The 16,615-nt window shown below is 38.2% G+C and overlaps 1 pseudogene; it reads right to left on the bottom strand.

Moving 5' to 3' along the window:
* Positions 1 to 247: 247 nt before the first annotated feature.
* LOC108545032 (ribonuclease UK114 pseudogene) lies at positions 248 to 5,043 on the bottom strand (annotated as a pseudogene).
* Between the last annotated feature and the right edge of the window lie 11,572 nt (positions 5,044 to 16,615).

The following is a 16,615-nucleotide window of genomic DNA, read 5'->3' as shown; positions in this document are numbered from 1 at the left end:
ATTTATTTGAGTCACTCTTGAGTAATAAGTATCCCTTTCCTACATTCAGTAATATGGGTGTAAATAATAATAATTTATTATATCAGTAACTGAATTAATCATCTAATCTTCAATTCATGCTTAGCTCTCCATATTCTATGGTATTTCCATAATAACTTCAGATATTTTAGTCATACTCACATTTTCATTAGTTGTAAAAATTAAGATGTGAAAAATTTCAGACTAAGTAACACTGGGCCACTTATAGTCATGCTGTTGTGAGAGGTCCTTCGACAGTTACTTCCTCAATTTCAACTCAGCCTCCTTTGAGCAAAGCAGCAACCAGGTAAACAGCACTTGCAGGAAAACTACTCTTGATTTCATGGACAGTAGGGAAGTCATTTATGTCAACCAACAAAATAGTTGTTTTTACTACATTAGTGAAGTCACAGCCTGCAGCTTTCAGAATTTTACTCACATTCTTGCTTAGCTTCTTTTGCTCAACAAGCTGTCCACTTGAAGGGTCCATGCCTATCTGTCCTGAAATGTAAGACTGTCCTGACTAACATAGCTTTACTGTAGGGTCCAGTGGCCCCTAGGGCTTTCATGGTGCTGATCGCCTTTCTGATTAAGGATGACCTGGCTAACCCTTCTCTCTTGTGGCCCCTCCAGGAGAACGCCCTGCACCATTCCTGCTTGCTTCTTGCCTGACTGGCCTATTCACTGTTCTGAAAAGATTGTAGTGGTTCTGTTTGCAAGATGTGCAGAAACATGAGAGACCCTCTGACGGTGGACAGAGAGGAGATGGTCCTATTTATACTGAAATATTTATGTGAACCATGAAGTATATTGAACTCAGGCAAATCTCAGTTTTGACTTGTGATTTACATCAGCGATGCTGGTTCCCAGTATCAGTGTCTGCAGTCTTGTGAAAGAGCATGAACTCCATATTACCTGGTGGACCGACCCAGTGCCGTGTGAGCAATGTGGATCATAACAATGTGGATCAGGATTCACTTTTCCACTCTGTGTCTCACTGTCTGTGTCACTTGGACTGATTGCATAGATTCTCTAAATCTGTTTCTTATAAACTGGGAATAATAAAACCTGCCTGATGGAGTTATTGGAAGATTAAATAAATAACATTTGTAAAATATTTAGCATAAAGTCTAGATAAAATAAGCATTCAATAAAGGGTTGATAGTTTTGTTTACTATCATAGGTGTCATAGACTCTGCTTTTAAATTTAATCCTTATAACAACACTGTAATATGATCTTCATTTTATAAATTAGGAAATGGAGACTCAGAGATTTGTCTGAAGTTACCAGCTAACAAGCAGTAGAGCCACAATTCTAACACAGTTCAGTCTGTGTCAAAGTTCACATCATGTACTACCCAGTAGACTTTAGGGGTGAAGTCTCTCTACTTCCCAGTCGAATTTCCTCATTCAGAATCCACCTCTGCAGGTGCAGTGGCTTCATGCTTGTAATCCCGGCACTCTGGGAATCCAAGGAGGGCAGATTGCTTGAGCCCAGGAGTTTGAGACCAGCTTGGGCAACATGGAGTAACCCTGTCTCTACAAAAATTAGCCAGGCTTGGTGGTTTGCATTTGTAGTCCCATCTACTCGGGAGGCTGAATTGGGAGGATCTACTGAGCCCAGGGAGATGGAGGATGAAGTGAGCCAGTAGAACCACTGCACTCCAGCCTGGGTAACAGAGTGAGACCCCATCCCAAAACAACAACAACAAGCAGACAAAACTCCCAAATCTGCCTTTGCCATTTATGATCTGTTTGATTTTGAATAAAATCCTTTATATAAAAAATGGGGATAATAGCAGTACCTACTAGGTAAGGTAGTTATCAGGATGAAATGAAATAATATCTGCATAATGCCCGACAAATAGTAATAAAAACCACATTTATTGATCTCATTATTAGTTTTTATTACTATTATGATGATAGTAACATGGAGGCAAGTGGCATTACTTATTCCAGATGACCATTCGCCTTCACAGAAACTTGGGCCACAATGTTTAGCCTTCTGTGATGTAAATTTCCTATAAACTGTATATTAGAATAGTTTTGAGGATCAGTAAAGACGTTGATTATAAAGTATGGTGGATGCTTGGTACATAACCTTAGATTTGATTACAGGAAAGAAGAAAACATAATGTCCCATTAGTGTAAAGATAATTTTGCTTTTCTATTTTTTTTTCCATTCCCCTAATAATTTTGGTACAAAATATAGCAATGCATATTGACCCAAAAAACGAATAAAACATCACTTAATTTACTTCAGCTTACACATCGATTGCATGGGTTAACTCACCTTACATACATTTTATGTAGTACTTAACATTTATTTTAATTAATTAATTAATTAATTAATTTATTTATTTTTTGAGACGGAGTCTTGCTCTGTCGCCCAGGCTGGAGTGCAGTGGCGCGATCTCGGCTCAGTGCAAACTCCGCCTCCTGAGTTCACGCCATTCTCCTGCCTCAGCCTCCCCAGTAGCTGGGACTACAGGCGCCCGCCACTACACCAGGCTAATTTTTTTTTGTATTTTTACTAGAGACGGGGTTTCACTGTGTTAGCCAGGATGGTCTCGATCTCCTGACCTCGTGATCTGCCCGCCTCGGCCTCCCAAAGTGCTGGGATTACAGGCTTGACCACCGCGCCCGGCCTTAACGTTTATTTTAGAGGAAAAAGTTAGCAATATGACTTTTCATTAATGCTTAGTAAATATTTGCCAATGCACTAAACAATTTTAGTTTAGATAAAAATAGCATTGTGGACAAGTCAATGAGACCAAAAATACTATCTTCATGATTCTTTAGCTTCTAAAGACAAATTGCTACATTTAAAAGTTATGCCAGATTTCAAAAACAACATAGGATAGTGGGAAAGATCACAGATTCTAGAGCCAGCATTCCTCGGTTTGAATCCCACCTTTGGTACCTTACTTGTGTGAATGTGGGGCAAGCCCCTTAAGCTATTGGAGGTTCATCTCCTTATCCAGAAAATGGGGACAATGAAAGTATATACTTCATAGAGTTGTTGGCAGGGTTTGTGAGTGCATGAAGTAATATACATGAAATGCTTGAACAACCTCCTGGTACACAGTAATATCATGCAAGTGTTAACGATTGCTATTGCTATCCTTTTAGCCACTTCACATAGGAATACTCTCCTATACCATGATCCTCAGAGCATCAGGATATGCAGGGACTGGGGGCCAGTGCTCTGCATCATGGCTGCAGAAGACCCTAGAATACTGCCTTCAGTAGCAGGACTTACAAGAAATCACTACTCTGATGGGAATGTTTTGATTGGGCTTGTCAGAAGACCTGGTATTGTTGAATGCTTTTTGAAAATATGTTAACGAAATATCTTCGGATTATATTTTCCTTTTCCAATATTCTTTGTCAATATATGAGTATTTCTGACTTTCACAGCATTTATCAATTACCAGTTTCGCTGTTTATGTTGATCAGCTATATTGGTAAAACAAGAATTCATTTTTTTAAACAACTTACAGCATTATATTCAATGATGGTTATTTATCTTTTAATTAACTTTCTGAATCTTAAAGCATACCCATTAAATTCGAAAGCCAAAGATATCTAAAACCAAAGAAGCTTTTTGTCTCTTATGCTGTAGTGTTAGTCTTACATATTTACTTAATAATGAAAGCTGACCTCCTGGTTCTGGAACCTCTCCCATCTTTCCTAACACATCACCTCAGCCCACCCCTGGTGGCTCGGTCCTTGCCAATTTCCTCTTCCCTATGCCATTTCCCATACTTTTAATAGTTTCTTAAGCCTTCTTTAAAGAGGCTTAAGATGCACCCCCAATGCACCTCATCTGTTTCTGACCTTCTCTGTAGCTACTGGAATATTTCTATCTTGTCCTCTAAATTAACAATGGGAAAGCATAAATAATCCCATTTTTTAAAGTTATTTTTCTTGGAAGAGGAATAGGTGATAGCACTTCTATAACACAAAAAGGACACTGTAGGGTGAAAAAAGGAGAAGGCTGAAAACTTGTTGAAAACCACATTCTCCAGGAAATAATCATGGTAATAGTAACATGTCACAGGAACACTGATGAAGAAAAAAATTACGGTAAAAGGCAAAAGGTACTTTGTTTTTTTCAATCATTTTAATGATGAATGGTTAAGATAAGCTGATGTGTTTCTAAGTGCTAATAGTTTAAAGCACTCCCTTCTTCCCCAAAAGACATAGATCCTTTCTCTAGGGTACTCATGCCAAATGGAAATTTTGGTGGGCAGAGTCTCTTTAATGTAACCCTCCTGAGAAAGGTGTGCTAAAACATGAAGAAAAGCGACCTGACCACTCAGAAAAAAATTTTTTAAAACCAGAAATGAAAGTGAAATTCACATTGTATCTATAAGATCCAAACTGATTTTTTTCATCCCACAGCCAGCTACAGTGATTTAAATAATAATTTATATATTTACTAAATTCCCATAGGGATGTACCTGCTGTTTTGATCCTTTCTTTTTAATAGCAATACATTGTGATATATGGAAGCCCTTTGAAGAACATCAGCCTGTGCTAAAAATCATGTGTTGGCCGACTGGATGCATTCGAGGAATTTATGGTCCAAATTAGCGTGAAATAATCAGCAAACGCTGTGTCGTCACGCTGTGTCTCTTTACCAGATCCCCCAGTTCCCAGGTCAGCTAGAGCAATTATTAAAACACCCAATGGTCAAATTTCTGCTAGCAGATGATTTTAAAAGAATGCTAGAGAATCCGTTTGGAAAGGCCTGCTACCAAGCACCGCGTTCTCTAGCGAGTTTCCAGTACGGGGTAAGGTGCAGCATTGCCTCCCACTGCTTTCCGTTGTTGTGCTAGCATATCAAAGGAACCTAAAAGGCACGAGGACCTGCTACTGGTGGGAAGAAGGCCTTAGAAGGCGAGAGAAGTGCTGAGTGGTGGCGCGCAGCGACCAGTGCGCCAGTCTGTCTTCCGGGAGCTCATTGCGGCGCTGTAACCGGAGATCCTCACCCGCCCGCCGCGACAAACGCAAGCACATTCTAAAGCCAGGCGCCTGGGAAGAAAACATGTCAGAGCAGAGTGGTGTTATTTTTAATGGAGCATGTGTTTGTCTTGCAAGTGTGTCGGAAGGAGGGGAGCAGGTGTCGGGTTCCTGACCAGCGCTTCTGATGCAGGATAAGAGGCCGAGGTTGGATTTCCCATGGCCTCACAAGATCTTTGATTTTGCAAATGGGATGTAATCGTCCAAATGGAGTGTATAACGCTATCCCTTCTCGGTGCGTTTGTACAGTTGTTTTCAAAGCAAACTGGCCTCAGGGTGCGGATTTCATGAGTAATCTTAGGGATGGAGCCAGGTCTTGTTAGGTAAAGATTAACAGCCCGATAAATAGAATCGGTGCACCACCAAAAGATTAACACAAGGCAATGGCAGAGTTGATCTAAGATCTTCTTGGAAGGCAAAGATATGCACCCCCCCTTTTTAAATTTTTTTTAAGAGTAAGAACATGAATTTGTCAATAATAAATTAATAACCCTCATGTAAGAGAGTTGTCAATATGAGAGACTCTATCTCCCATGTTCAGTAATAAAGCTACCTATTATTTTGGTAAGAAATGCCTAAATTGAAATTCCAAAGGGTATTATGAACTTGAATTAAAAAGGTAATGGATTTTTTAATAAGTTCTGGGTCAAGATGTATTATCAAACTATTTTCCATAGGGCATAGAATATACCGTCTATCCTTTTAATAATGCCAGATCTAGTCTTACATCCAGCGGCCAGCTGAGGCTGCTTGCCTATTATAGCTCTCCCACCATCCCTAACAATGAACAAATAACTAGATGGCCTATGAAACATTTAAAATACAACTGTCTCCTAGAGAAACTGTTACTAGCAGAGACAGGTTTGATCCAGACCAGGATAACCTGCTTCGGGAAAGAGCAGATCAATATTGTTTGGGAGTAAGTAGTGGAAGTAAATATTATGGTGAATTAAGTTAATCATAAAACAAATGATCTGTGCACTGACATGCAGCCTGATTCTACTTAATTGTTCTGATGCAGTGCTATGCGAAGGATAATTCTGTGTGCTTCGAAATTCAAAGGGCTTTCAAAAAACTGTTTTAATTATACAAACCATTTGTTAGTCACGAAAGCACTAAGTCTTCAAATCCTTAAAGACTGGCAAAGAACTTGACCATGCATTTGAAAAGTGCTCTGCATATTCTAAGTTGTAGGAGAAGAGTTTTCTTCTTTCTTGATTTATGGCTTGGGTCCAAAGCCAAAGTTATGTCTCTAAACCATTCTTTCCGTCATGCCTAACTGTCTGACTCTGCGATACTCTACAAACTTACCTCTTTTTGTGTGCTCTCATAGAATATTTTCTTGCTGCATCCCTCATCCTTCCTTCCATCTTTGCTGGGTCTGGAGACAGGTAGTATTTCTGTATGCAGCCATGGTGAAAAAGGGGGGTAAACTTGTTGACTAAAAGGTGGCTGAACTCAACAGACTTAAGTGTACTCTAAATGAAAAAGTAAATTATTGAGTTATAAATGGACGGAAAAAACTGCTTCATTACATATTTGGATAACTTCTGGTCAGGCATGAGTTAGCGTAGGACGTTGTCATAGCTAACTTCATAGTTGCATTAATTTTATATGGTTTTAGATTAATGCTGGAATTTACACTGTAGCTTAATATTGGAAGCATTAAATTCATTGTTACAAATTGTCTTCTGTTTTTTAATATCTTCTATAAAACAAAAATCTCCGTAAGATAAAAGAATGCCTGCCTCTCTTATCATGGACACATGTAGAGAGAGAGAGTGGATCTGGAAAACAAATTTATACTGTTTCTGGAAATGGGAACCATTCATAAACCATTTAATGAGTTCAAGGTCTCCTTGTTCTCATTCTGCTTCCTTTTCATATAGACTGTTGGCAACCAGAGGTAGCTGGACTAGTGATGCATTATTGGATGAATCTGCTTCAAACTTGAAGATTTATGAAAACCCTGAATGACAGACAAAAATATACATTTTCCTTTTAAAAGGGTGAGATTAATATTCAGCAGTCACAATATATAATTAGAGAGAAAAATGAAATGAATTGTTTATGCGGGCACAAAGAGTTGGTTTAATATTACAAGAGACCAGAAAGTCTGAGGCAAAGTTTTTAAGTTTTGCTCAAGGGTGTAAAGCCCCTCGGAGGTGTTCCCGCAGGTATAACCCCATTGCCATTTTTATGCATGTCGTGAACTTGTTTACCAGCTGCATTTATGTGAGATGCTCAGATGTCTCCTGATGCCGCCTGCCTCCCTGTGTGCATCTTTATGTACTATATGTCCTCATTAATTTTGGAAAGAATTTTAAAGAGTGCTCAAATAACTCTTCCAATTAGTAACCGGTATTTTTTTCTTTAGGTGTTGGAGTGCAAAGCTCACTGAAGCAACTCCCAGATGGTTGAATTGTATCCTAAACACAGTCCCAGATGAGAAAAAAGACTAACTGATGCCTAGAGGTCTCAATAAACCTTCTAACTCATTTAAAATTTTGTTCCTGCTTCTTTCCAGCAGCTCTAGATCCCAGTTTCAAGTTCTGTTCTTCATCTCCAAACTTTAGACATTGGGCAAACCGCTGGTTTCCTTTTTGTGAAAACTTCACCAACTTGTGTTTGATTGTCACAGATTAGTAGCTTGGCTAAATTTGTGTCCACAGTTTTTTCCCCCTAAAGGAAGTCTACGGTAATCTCGTAGGGTGGGGTTGGGGAGGCTCTGTATTGTTTGAATACTGTGTATAGGATAATTCTGAGAAAGGAGGATGTAAAAAAAGAATAGTCACTAATCATTTGTATATTCTCAGGAAGTTTCCTGGAATGGAGTAGAGAAATATAAAAACTGGGGTTTCCTGGTCCATGCTATGTGACGCAGGCCAACAGGAAGGGAGTTATTGAGGCATCTAGGGTATGCAAAGACGACTGAGAGTTAAGAAATGAATAGTTGAGAGTAGGGAGTGAATTAGAAGTTGTCTTGATTGCTGCTGTTTCTTATTCTCTCCCATGAAGATGGGCATCTTTCTATTTCCAAGTCTTTCCACCACCGGGATGCTCTGACTTCTAGGTGTCTACCTTGGGATCTCTATTCCCCAACAGCCTACCGTCACTCCACTCACAGGTGGCTCAGCACATGACCCGGCAGAGTGAGATACAAGATTCTTCTTCCCATTTTGGTCCTTTCATTGCTTCTGTTCACTGGACCCCAGGGCTGCTCATTGTGCCCTGCCTCTTCATCAACCACAATCCAAGAACCTCCCCTCCACTTCAATATTTATGGGGATGACACTTTTGCTTTACTTTAAAAAAGGAAGTCTCTCTCTTCATTTGCTACTTGAAAAAGTAATTCACATTATCGGGAAAATTGGGGGTAACTACAAAGGCCATTTTTTATTTCTGGTTAGGAATATTTAATAATTAATGGACACAAAATTGAACAACACAGATATTATACAGAGAGAAGTATTCCCTTTTTAAGTCTCTTCTACTCTTTATGGTTAAATCAAAGAGAAATTTTCAGTTTGGTGTTAATATGACTTTAAGTCTTCCCTTACTCTTACTAATATCCCTTTTAATGCAAAAGTAGACCTCAGGCTCAAAGCCCTGTTGTTAGTAGGACCTGTCCCACTCTGACCCAGCTCAAGACAAGACTCTAAATGATATGAACTTTAAGTCAGAAGCGAAAGGAGAAAAAAATTCTCAAGTGTCTTGGTGAGAAAGGATGTCACTCCTTTATGTTAGGCCCAGGCCCAGTTGGAAAGAAGACCCAGAAGGAAGTGGCTCTCTCATTCATTTGTGTCTATTATTTCATTGATTTCTGAGCAAATTAGAGGCTCTGTGGAAAAGGGCTGGCAAGGAAATATGGAACAGCATGAATGTCACATTCTACTTAACACAAGGAAATGTGTTATTAATATATTAAACATGGGCTCCTTCAGAGAAAATTGTGAGTGTAGCTCTGTGCGAAGTTCTTTGTGTTGATTTGTAAGTTATTAAGGTAAAACCATTTTCCCTCCTGAAATTCTACAAAATCAGTTGTTTAAAATACAGATCATGTTCTAGAAGGAAGTTTATAGGGATGTAAAATGCTGAGACAACCAGAAATCCCACATTTTAGATGTCAGGGCATTTGATTCATTCCTGTTAAGCCTTGGACATCAATAAATAAAATCCTGGCTGACTGAATGTGTAACCTTATAAATTTAAGTGCTCTTTACTCTGAAGACCTGAAGTTCTTTTTCAAAATCTTTTAAAGAAACTGAGAATTCCCTGAGTTTCTTGACTCTCGATGAAGTCCACGGGGCAAGCCAGGTTCTAACTTTCACTCTATACATGTTAAATTTATACCAACTTTATGTTGTGGTTGAGTCTATGAATAATACAATTTGGGGATTCTGAATTTATGAATGAACAGCAGCTTTGAACTCCTTCTGGGAGCAGGCACCATATGTCATTCAAAGGTAATTTCCCTTAGATTTACATTTCATTTACTCATCTTGCACCTCTAATGCCAAGTGCTGTGTCAGGTCTTGAAAGGAAACATAACAGTGAATAGTGGTCCAGAGAAAGAACGATAAAGCTGACAAGCGGTAGCCTCCTCCATAAATCAGAGATTCCATTGAGAGAAGTTGACAGTCGAGCCTATACATTAGAAAAAGAAATGTAGAAGGAGGAAAAGAAAACAATAGTATGAAACTCACTATGACTCAGTGAATGAAAAAAATGAATCACAAGGAAATCTGGTAGAATAAAAATTATCTGATTATTGTATGAAGCAAAATCTTTTAGAAATAAGTTTGTTAACCAGTTCTGAAGAAAAATGAAAATGAGAATTATTATATGTAATCATAAGAAAAGAGGTGAAAACCAATCTAAGTTTAAAAAATGTCAAGGTCAGACCTTTCTAAACAAGGTGGAATTGAATTAGAAGGATGAACACAGATGTGGCCAAGCAGGTAAGAAGTCAGAAGGTGACAGGTACAGGCACGTTCCAAAGCAGGATTGGTGACATTTACTTTTTTCAGTTTGTATTAGGAAAATGCCCACTTCAACCAGGTTTGTAGAGTTTTAAGATGACTAGATTTAGTAATTGTGGATAGACGGTTAAGCATGGAGCTTTAGAAGATGTCTGAAATTGAGGAGCCCTGTTACTTAAACTTTGTTAGCCTCACAGTAAATCTAACTCTGGTCCCCTTTGCAGAATCATGCCTCATGTGACGGAGGAGAAGAGGTGGGCTTTGGGCTGCTGTGTTGGGCAAGAGGCTATGATTCATCTTCCTGCATGGATTGCCTTGAGTCATGCTGTCATCATCATTAGAATGGTAAGCTAGAGAGAGTTGTGATTAGGGACTGGGTTTAAAATAAAAAGAAGTTATTTCTGGCTAAAGTAATGAAGACCGTACTGTTACTGTGTTTCAGAAGTGTATACGCCTCAGTGAAACCACTTTTGTCTCTTTTGAATGGCAAGATATACCAGAGACTGTGCTGGATGCTTGAGATATACAAATGAAGAATGAACAACGAATGAAACTTGGTTTCTGCTGTTAGAAAGCTTTTAAGTTGGAGATGGAAGGGTTGGAGGTAGGAGGACAGAGGCAGAAGGAACACAGAGTATCCATTTGGGATAGAACCTCACATTCATTCTTTTTTTTTTTTTGAGAAAGGGTCTTGCTTTGTCACCCAGGCTGAAGTGCCGTGGCACGATCTCAGCTCATTGCAACCTTCACCTCCTTGGGCTCAAGCGATCCTCCCACTTCAACATCCTGAGTAGCTGGGACTATAGGTGTGTACCACCATGCCCTGCAATTTTTCTCTTTTATGTGGAGACAGGATTTCACCATGTTGGCCAGCCTGGTCTTGAACTCCTGAGCTCAAGTGTTCTGCCCACTGCAGCCTCATAAAGTGCTGGGATTATGGGTGCAAGCCATTGCGCCCAGAGGCATTCATTCATTTAACAAATATTTGTTGAGTACCATATTATTTTAAGAGCTGTGGCAGCAAACAAAATAGCTCCAAATGCCAGTATACATGGCGCTTTTATTCTAGTGGTGAGAAACAGACAGTAGATAAACTATGAGTATAGATATAGATGTATACATACACATACTCATACAGGCAGATGATGGTGAAAACTGTGGAGTAAAACAAAGCAGGTTACAGGAGATAGTCCACTGTTTCTTTTCTTTCTCTGTATGTGTGTGTCCGTGTGTGTCTGTATGTGTTCCCGTGCGCGTGCGTACATGTGCAGGGAGCTAATGCTCTTTTATACAGAATGGACAAGAAGAAGCCAACAATAAGATGACATTTCAAAAGGGGTCTGAAAGAAATTAGAAAGATGCACGATGGGAAGAGCTCTCTGGGCAGAGAGAATAGCAAGTGAACGCGTCTGGAGGCAGTGGTGTGAGAGGTGTGTCTGAGGAACAGCAAGGGAGGGCTGGTGAGGCTGGAGTGGAGTCAGCAATGGGTAGAGGGGAAGGTGATAAGGTCAGAGAGGTAGCAGGGTCCAGTGCAAGAGTCATCTCAGGCCACGGTAAGGACTCTGGGCTTTAAGTGTGGTGGGCAGCCTCTGGGAGGAGTCGTGTGGGCAGAATCAGTTCTAGAAGGGCAAACCTACAAGCAGGGGGCTCAGTTGGGAGACTGCTGGCATAATCTAGGTGAGAGATGATAGTTGCTCTAACTGGGTTGGTAGCAATGGAGGTGAGAAACTTTTGGTTTCTTGTTATATTTCAGAAAGGAGTCAGCAGGATATCCTGATAGCTCAGGTAAGGAGGTGAGAGGCAATGTTTTGTCTTGAGCAACTGGAAGGGTGGAGCTTTAATTTAATGAGATGAGAAGAACAATAGGAGGAACAGTTTGGGAGGTGGTGGTGGGATTTCTGTATTGGACTTAAGCTTGAGGTCTTCATTCGACATCTGATTGGGAATATCAAGTAGGCAGTTGGATGTGTTTGGAGTTCAGGGAACAGGGTGAGGCTGCAGATGAATATGTGGGAGTTAAGACCATACATATGGTGTTTAAAGCCATAAGATTAAACACCGTCACCTAGGGAATAAATATAAATAGAGGAAAAATAAATATGGCATGTTTCTGTTCTTGAACTTTTGGACATAGTTTGTTGAACCTCTGGAGGTGGGATTGGGCATTTGTGAGTGTAGGTTCCTACCATTTCTCTCTTTCTCTAAAAATACATGACATGATTTATACATCCCAACATTTCATACAATGCTTTTCATAATCTGATGCATAGCTACTCACTTCTCCAGTTTCAGTTCCACCAAACAGCGAAAGCACTGTGCTGTTTCATGTCTGTGTGTGCCTTTTGCTCATGCATTTCTACTCTGTGGAAAAGCGCACCCTGCTCCCAATCTCAGTTTATATCCACACAAACACACACATACACTTCACACTTCTAGGTAATACCTATTCATTTCTAAGACCCTAAGTGTCATGTCCTTCAAAATACCTTCCCCTCAGCTTATCTCCAGGTGGGTTGAGCCCATCTTCTATGCTTTATCATCCCGTGCTTGGGAATAATTCTTTATCTCATTGCTTTATAATTATTGTCTCTTACTGTCTGCCTAATCCTTGGTAAAGGGAATACTCAAAGCATTTATGAAAGTTTACCAACATGTTAACAGACAAGACAGAGAAAAGTGATGAGTGAAATAAACCTCTTAATCCCACAACAGCAGAATAACAGCAAAATAAAGCCCACTTCAACCAGTAGCTACTGAGCTAAATTCCTCAATGTCCTCTGCAGGGTACGCTCTGCACTCAGCTAGGTCTTAATGAGTGTGAAATAACAGGCCCTAAATGATCAATCATGGGAAAAAGAGGAAACAAATTAGAAAATAAATCTTTTCAGGAAGAAGGATGAAAAAGGAAAAAATGGGCTAGAGGATTTCATTCGGAAACAAATGAGAATATTTCTAACTGCAATCTATCTCTCATTTGACGAATGAGAGTGACAGTCTCAACTGGAGCTTTAAAATACGAAACTCTTTGAGTTAAAGAGATAATTAACGATGTATAAAGAGATATGATAAGCCCTTTAAAATGTACGACTTGATCCAATCAAATAATTAATTCTATAATTTTAAAATTATTTTTAAAAGTTGCTCTTTAAAGAAATTAAATTAGATTTTATTAATATTTTCTCTGTGTTACAAAAGCCATCATTTGTAAAATGCGGATAGACCAGATTTCAATTAGACAATACGATGTACACTAGTTGTTTTCCTAATGCAAATGAACTTTGACATCTTTTATTTATTACATCACTCAATTATAAATTCCTTAAAAGCAAGAACTATAGCTCCTCAACTAATGTGTGTTACATTTAAATTTGAGAATGTAATTGCATGATTTCATCACATTTTTGTCTTCTTGTATAGAGCATATACATCATTCCATAATAATATACTCTAATAATGGTACAGTCATGATTTATTAGCACTTACATGTTGTACTTGCTTTATCTCCATTTTATTCTTACCACATCCCTATGGGAGAATATGTTTTTTTCAGTTGAAAAGAAGCAGAATGTATATGAAATTTTAAGCAGTTCACGCAGGCTCAGAAACACAATTTTGTCTAATAAAAGTGCCTAAGTTTTTTTTTTTTTTTTTTTTTTACTATGCATTAATGTACTTAAGGAAACCCTAAAAGCTTGCATATTTGTGCTACACAAATATTTAAGAATGCCATTAATTGGGAACATCTAAGTATATAAGTGGATTTGAAAATCTTTATTAAAATATCATTCTGATTTTTTCATTATTAAACAAAAGTGACACACTAGAGTTATTACCTCAAATGTACATCAAATTTATAATGATCACAAAGTAGCAGTTATCACTGAATTAAGGAAATATCTGCTTCAGATCATTTACTGAGTAATAGAATTTTAGAGCTGTTTAAGTTAACTAGGATAACTAAAATATGTAAATGTGCAACACAAATATGAAATATGTAAGTTTGGTGACATACTTTATCTCTGAGAAATAAATTAATAAAACATAAAATTGCCAGGCGCTGTGGCTCATGCCTGTAATCCCAGCACTTTGGGAGGCCGAGGTGGGTGGATCACCAGAGATCAGGAGTTTGAGAACAGCACGGCCAACATGGCCAAACCTCATCTCTACTAAAAATACAAAAAATTAGCTGGACATGGTGGCACATGCCTATAGTCCCAGCTACTTGGGAGGCTTAGGCACGAGAATTGCTTGAACCCAGATGGTGGAGGTTGGCAGTGAGCTGAGATTGCACCACTGGACTCCAGCTTGGGCAATAGAGTAAGACTCCGTCTCAATGAAAAAATAAATAAATACATAAATAAAATCGTAATTTAATGTTTTATTCAAGCTAATCAGGTTTCTAATGCTTTGTTATTTCTCCTCTTCACCTAGGAAATACATCTAATGCTTCTATCATGACGAAATCTAAAATAAGTCAACAAGGATGTTCTTTTGGTCAAACTGATGTCTTTGCCTGGGATGCCCTTCTATCTCAGTCAACCTAGACAATATTCCACTCTTTCAAGAATCATTTGGTGACTCATGAATCTGTGTCTCAAGCCCAGACCTCTGTCCTTCAGATCCTAGGTCAGGTATCCCACAGCTCACTAACCATAGCTACAGGAATTCTTCTGGGGCATCTTGACTCATCACACAATATTCCTTCCATGGCTCCCCCACAAAGAGAATGGGTTCCTCTTTTTTTGGTGCCTCCACTGTCCCTTGTGCAAGCTTCTATAACACTGTCTGTAATAGTTTATTCAAGGTCTTTCTGTAATCACTTATTCAAGGTCTTCAAATACTGGGCACACAGACCACCCTCCCCACTCTTCACTTTTGGGAACTTATTACTATAATAATAATAATAATAATAGCCATTGTTAATAGTATTATTTGCTGAACTTGTATGAGTATGGTAGGCAGCTAATGCCAACAGATTGGAAGCTATTGACCAGATAAAACCTATAAACCATTCCTGCAAATAGAAATTTTTATATTCATTTTAATAAACCATGTCAATTTATCGTGGCACTTGTAGATAAATTAATGAATCAATCAATAAATAAATGTATAAATGTAGTATGCATTAATAAACAAGTCACATCATTTTCTTAGATAGGATTTTTGGTAGTAAAAGTGAGTCACTTTAGAAAACTCAAAGTCTGTCTCATCAGCTTCTAGGTAAAAAATTTCATATTTGAAGACAGCCAATCTAACAATCCAGTTTATGTTATTAAGCAGTGAATCAAATTAACCTACCAAAGTTTAATGACAAAAAGTTTCTCTCCTGTGAGTCCGGGGAAAAGATGCATAATAACTACCTGTGACAAGTATGCAATATTAATTATGTAGCTAATTAATTTTTAATATCATGCCTGTTTAATTAGTAACCAAAGAGCCAAAGAATGATGGCTGCCTCATACAGTTAGAGCTTAGCTTGTATATTTTGCAGGTGTGAAAGCTTAAACTGCACTATGCTTGATAACTTCACATGCAGTTCAAGATTTATGAGGCCTACATGATATTTTAAAAGTTTTCTCAAGCCAGATTATGATTATTAAGTAGTTAGAATTTTAATTACATAATATATTTCCTCTTTATAAAGGGAGATGTTATCTAAGATAATTTTGACTTTGGGAGGCTAGTAGGATCAGGGCCTTTATGGAATTTTGTTTTTCCATGTACTACAAACACATTTAAAAAATGCTTCTAAAAGAGAAAATATAATTAATCACTAATCAGTGAATTGCTCTGGTCTTCATATCCACAGAACAATCTTGGTTCTGTCCTGAGAAGTCCTGAGTTCATTTTATTTATTTGTCTAAATGTTTCGAGATGATAGAGTTGGTAACTCCTCTGTCTCTATTATTTCCTGTTTCCTATGTTATGGAGCCTCTATATCATTCTGTAAAGTCAGGTGGAAGAAAAAAGGGAAGCATTGTTAAACTGATTTTCAAAAAGCAAGAGAAAATAACTCTTCCATTTCATATCTTCTGAAGAGAAACTGGCTAATAGACTTCAAACATAACTTTTGCAGTGTTTTGTAATTATGCTCTTAGAATATATGATGTGTTTTTATTTTCATAATTAACAGGAAATACATGTTATACATTAAATGTGACACAAGAGATATGAATTATGCAGTCAACTCGGTATGTGCTGATGAGCACAAAGCCCAAGGCACGTTCAGTCGAATTTCTATGAAGATCTGTAATGAGTTTCAAGTACATCATTTCCTGATGGAGGATAAGAAAACATCCATCAATGCAAATTTCTGCACATTTTTTTCAGCTTTTATGAATACAAATTCTAAAAAGGATGAATTTCCAAAGTGCAACTTGAGCTAAGTCTGCTAGTAATCTTATTTAGATGGTTCAGGTTCTTTTGTGACTCTATTTTACAAGTCAAGCAATAGAGCACGTTCTATTAATGCTTACTAATATCATCCTATTCAAATCCCAAAGGGATTCTCAAAGATGTGTACATATATATACAAATACATTTATTTAAACTGGTTATAGAGTGCTATCAATGAAGATAACTAGTGT

This window comes from Rhinopithecus bieti, unplaced genomic scaffold (genome assembly GCF_001698545.2).
Source record: "Rhinopithecus bieti isolate Rb0 unplaced genomic scaffold, ASM169854v2 scaffold_24392, whole genome shotgun sequence".
NCBI classification, from domain to species: domain Eukaryota; kingdom Metazoa; phylum Chordata; class Mammalia; order Primates; family Cercopithecidae; genus Rhinopithecus; species Rhinopithecus bieti.
This window is presented reverse-complemented; position numbering and strand designations above follow the sequence as displayed.